Here is a 5135-nt window from a genome sequence, read left to right on the forward strand (position 1 = left end):
TCCTTCTCTCTTGTTTCATTAATAAGTTTATTGGTACAGTTTAGATACATATAATGACCACATTCATCATGGGGAATTTGTACCCATGTGTGATATATCTTGATTCCTTTTTTCCCCCTATTTTCCTCCCCTTCCTTCAATCCCTTTTCCCCACCTTATTTACAAAGCTTTTATTTTCTTCAGTCAGATTTTATTGGTACATTTTAGGTATATATAATGATGACATTCATCATAGAGAATTTGTACCTGTACATGATATAACTTGATTCTTTTTTCCCTATTCCTCTCCCCTCCCTTCAACCCCTCCCCTCCTCCCCATTTACAAAAGTTTCTTTTCCATTTTTTCCTTCTTTTCTCACTTTCTCCTTCCCTTTGAAATATAAAACTGGCAAGCTGTCTTTACTCTGGAACAAAGAATAAATAGCTCTTAGTGGGTGAAATTGTCTTCTTGTCCTTTGACATCTTCTGCCTGGATGTGACATCATAAACTGGTAGAAGATCATCACATTCTTCTAGGCACAGAAAACAAAGGGAAGAGTGTCGTCAAGGATGAACTCCATGTGAGGCAGGCCATGGTTAAGTTTGTTTTCAGGAAAATACCTCCAGTGAGTTGGCATGGGCGATGGACTCGGGGAGACTAGTTTAGGGGCTGCCAGGGTAGTGGAGGTGACAAGAGAAAGATGTATGAACTAGGACCACCAGCAGAGACCAGCACCGAGCACCTTTCTGATAATGGATGTATCAGGTGACAAATGTATCAGGTGACAAATTGGGGGGAGGGGACAGACTTAGTGATGGAGACTTTAGGGAGATTTTAATGTCTACAGCTGCTGACTGAAAGTGTTACCATCCAGGAAGGGTACAGTCCACCCGCCCAAGGGAACTGACAAGAAAAAGAGCTACTAGTCATGAGAGAGAGGGTTGCCTTAGAAACTGTGATGTTTTGTGGCTTCTTTTTGAATGCTCTTTCTATGGACCTGGAATTTTACATAAACTGAGACATCTGTAAGCAAACTCTAAGGTGAGTCCATAGAGGAAAATGAGGGGAAAGAGCGAAATCGCTGTATTTAATGGTTTCTGATTTGATGCACCACATGGGGCTCATGACCTCCACTATAATGAAGAGTGGGTCGGCTATGCGGGGCACAAACACGAAGTTGGCCCTGACCTTTACCTTAAAATCTCTATAGTAATGATTCTATTAAGTAAATAGCTTTGCAAAGGCTGTGTAATTACAGCTGTCATAGTCATTAATGTAATTTACCAAATGGTAGAAACTACGTGCTGCTTGCTTCTTTCCTTAAAAGGCAGAGGAAATAGGTAGGAAATGGCAAAACTCTGAAATATTTTTTCTATTACAGTGCAAGAGAACAATAAGGGTGTTGTCAGACATTTGAATGAGGCCAAAAAGAAAGTTGGGAAAAATTCCTCTTTTAACAATATCCATTATTCTGATTGTAACCATTCTTCTCAACGTACATGACTATTTTAACAAAAGTACCAAAAAGTAAAAAGAAGCAAGTAATCCCAACAGAGAGAGATAATTATTACAAACATTTGATGTATTTCTAACCTTTCCGTATAAATAAATATACTTTTTTACATTTTTGGTGTTGCACCGTAGACAACATTTCGTGTCCCGAGTTTTTTGCTTACTACTGTAATTAAAATATCTTCCACTATTATTGAATATTCTTCAAAAACATGATCATAATAGCCTTTTCCTTTTTCTTTTATAAACATTCTTTCAGCAAATTCTGGTAAAATATATATTTTTATGTTCTGAAGATATATCATTAGTTTTGTGTTTAAATGCAATCCCAGAAATCGGGTCTTCCTATGCCACACATGTATCTTTTAAGCAGCACTTTCAGAAGATGGTCTCTCAAGTGACCACCTAACGAGCCCTCCAGATCGCCTGATTTCCCCTCTACTCCATCTTCTGGGCTTGCTGAATCCTTGGAATGTACCAAAGCAGAGGACTGCAACATAATGTGCGAACAAACAAAGTGAATGCTTAAATTTTAAAAAATGTGTTCTATAAATGGCACATTGCCATTAATCTGTCTCAAAATACTCCTTCTTGCTTCAAACACACTTATTTCATCTTTCTTATTCCCTCTTCCCTCCCTTCCTTTCTTCCTTCCTTCCTTCCTCTTTTTTATTAGTGCATATTTGTGATACATAATGAATACATTCATTGTGGCAGTCACTAGATGTACAAAGCATATATTAATTTTTTTTTTATCCTCTTCCTCTCTCCTCCCCACTCCTAACTTCTCTTAGTCTCCCTCCCATTTGCTGGAGATCTAGCTCCCTATTGCCTATTGCCTATCTTTTATTTTGCTCTTTATGTATATTTTGAGTTTCTCACTTTAAAGATACTATGTGATATATAAATTTGTGTGCCTGATTTATTTCACCTAACTTTGTGGTCTCAAACTGCATCCATTTTCCTACAAATGACTCAAGTTTACCCTCTTTACAGCACAGTAGTACTGCATTGTGTATAAATCCCACATTTTCTTTATCCATTCATCTGTTGATAATAGACAAATTCCAAGATCTAGCTGTAATGAACTGTGCTACTACAAACAGGGTTTTGAGTGTATCACTACATTATGATGTCTTTAACCCTTTTGGGAAGATATCTAGAAGGGAAATAACTGGGCCCAATGGAATTTCTATTTTTAGTTTTTTGAGGACTCTCCATCCTGGTTTCCATAGTGGTTGTACTAGTTTGCTTTTCCACTAGAAACATAGAGGATTCCTTTTTCCCATCTCCAGAGTTTATTATCTTTTGATTTCTTGATGACAACCATTCTTTTTGGAGTAAGATGGAATCTCAGTGTTGTTTCAATTTGCCTTTCTGTAGTGGCCAGAGGTAGTCAACATTTTTCATGTATCTACAGGCCATCTACACTTCTTCTTTGGATCATCCAAACACTTCAGATGCTCCTTTTTGACTGGGTCTTTTAATTTGAGGAGTCTACCTTTTTAAGTTCTTTGTGTAGTCTACATTTTAGTCCTCTGAGGATTAGCAGGCAACACTTTTTTCCTTTTATGGAGGCTATCTCTTCACTCTGTTGGTTGTTTCTTTGGTTGTGCAGAAGTACTTTTTCATGCATATCCTTATGAGGTATGATAAAAAAAATATGGTGAATGCTGCTGCTGAGTGTCATCCAACAGAAAGCTAGGCTTAGGAAAAACCTTTCAATGTGTCCTCATTCACCTTAGGGCCAGATCTCTTCCTCTAAGTCAAAATTACCATGAAAGGTAAATGCTTTGAATTGATTCTGGACATTGAGGCAGCCACAGCAGCACAGCTGATGACACTCATGAAAGAGGACTTCGAGATCTGCTTCAGAAAGTGGCAAGTAATTGTGTCCAAAGTGATGAGAAATATTTTGACCGTGATTATTGGCCATATATCTTTACCATAATATGTTTTTAAAAATGTAAACATTCACTGTAATTTTCTGTCACACCTTGTACATTGATGTACTTCTACTTTTGCTGGTTGATTTGTATGCTTTCCAAGAGTTGGTTAGTTTGTTCCCAAACTTGTTTATCTCACTTCTTCGTACTATAATGATTACACCATTTAATTATATACTATACAAGCAAGTAAAATCTCTGTGTGAAAAGAGTTTTTATACTCATGAATATGAAGCAAAATGCTTTGGAAATATTCTGTAAAAGCAAATCACAGAAAAAGCAAATCACTCAAAATATTTTCATTTAAAAATAAGTGTGGGCAAAATTCAAATCATTTCTACATAGCAGCAGCCTATAATTTGAGATCAGTTTTTTATAATAGCATTGACAATAACTCACAAAATATGAAATGTTTAAGTATAAATCTCACAAAACATGTACAGGATCTGTACACCAAAAACTACAAAACACAGACAAAAGAAATCAAGATCTAAGTAAAAGGAGACATGCACCATATTCATTGATTGGAAAACACAACATAGTAGAAGTATTGATTTTTCTGCTGTAACTCTACAGATATAGTGCAGTTCCCACCAAAATTTAAGCTGTATACTACATAGACAAGCTCATTCTAAATTTTAGGTGGAAAGGCAAAGTAATTAGGATAGCTAAAACAATTTCAAAAGGAAAGAAAAAAGTTGCAGTAGTCACACTCTTACAATAATCAAGACCATATGATATTGACAAAAAGATAGATCCATACAGCAGAATAGTCTGGAAATCAGCCCACACAAATATGGCCAGTGGAGTTTTGGCAAACATATAAAGAGAATTCAATGAAGGAAGGACAGTGTTACAACAATTGGACATTCATATGCAAAACTATTAATTTTAACCAAGGAACCCTATACTGCATACAAAAAAATTAGCTCAAAATGGCTCAGAAATTTAAATATAAAATGTAGAACTATAAATCTTTTAGGAGAAAACATAGAAAATCTTTATGAGCTGGGCAGAAAAGAATTCATAGACATGACACTAAAAGTATGCTCATGAAAGAAAACACAGACAAATTATATTTTGTGGGAAATTGAAAACATTCACTCTGAAAACAAACATTGTTAAAAGGATGAGAAGACAATCTACAGTGTGAGAGAAAATGCTTTCAAAACATATATTGACAAAATACTTTAGAATATATAAAGAACTCCCCAGTTGAACAATAAGAAAATAGCAATCCAATTAATGCATAGGTAAAAGACTGACTACATCAAAGAAACTATAAGGATGACCAACAAGCACATAAAACTGTGAGCAATTTCATTAAAAACTAAGGAAACACAAATTTAAACCTTGAAGAAAGACATTATACATCTATTAGAATACCAAAAATATAAAAGCCTGACAATAACAAGTGTCGGTGTGAATCAGTGCAACTGGAACTTCACTGTGATGGGAATGCACTCAGGAAGTTAGTTTGGGAACTTTTTATAATGTTAAACATACACTTAATATATTACCAAACAATACCACTTCTGGATATCTACCCTAGAGAAATGAAAACCTACATTCACACGAAAACCTAAACACAGATATTTATACGAGCTTTGCTCATATTAACGAAAACTGGAAAGAACTCAAATGCCCTTCAACAAGTGCAGAGCTAAACAAATTGTGATACATCCATACAAAAAGAT

The 5135-nt window shown here is 35.5% G+C and overlaps 1 long non-coding RNA gene across 1 annotated transcript; it reads left to right on the plus strand.

Annotated features, from left to right (window-relative positions):
• The first annotated feature begins 519 nt into the window (after positions 1-519).
• Positions 520-1571, plus strand: LOC106150125. The gene is made up of 3 exons (XR_001236744.1): positions 520-605; positions 855-1021; positions 1362-1571. It is a non-coding gene; the product is annotated as an uncharacterized LOC106150125 (long non-coding RNA).
• Positions 1572-5135: the final 3564 nt, after the last annotated feature.

Source organism: Chinchilla lanigera, unplaced genomic scaffold (genome assembly GCF_000276665.1).
Source record: "Chinchilla lanigera isolate Chin_1 unplaced genomic scaffold, ChiLan1.0 scaffold00064, whole genome shotgun sequence".
Taxonomy (NCBI): Eukaryota; Metazoa; Chordata; class Mammalia; order Rodentia; family Chinchillidae; genus Chinchilla; species Chinchilla lanigera.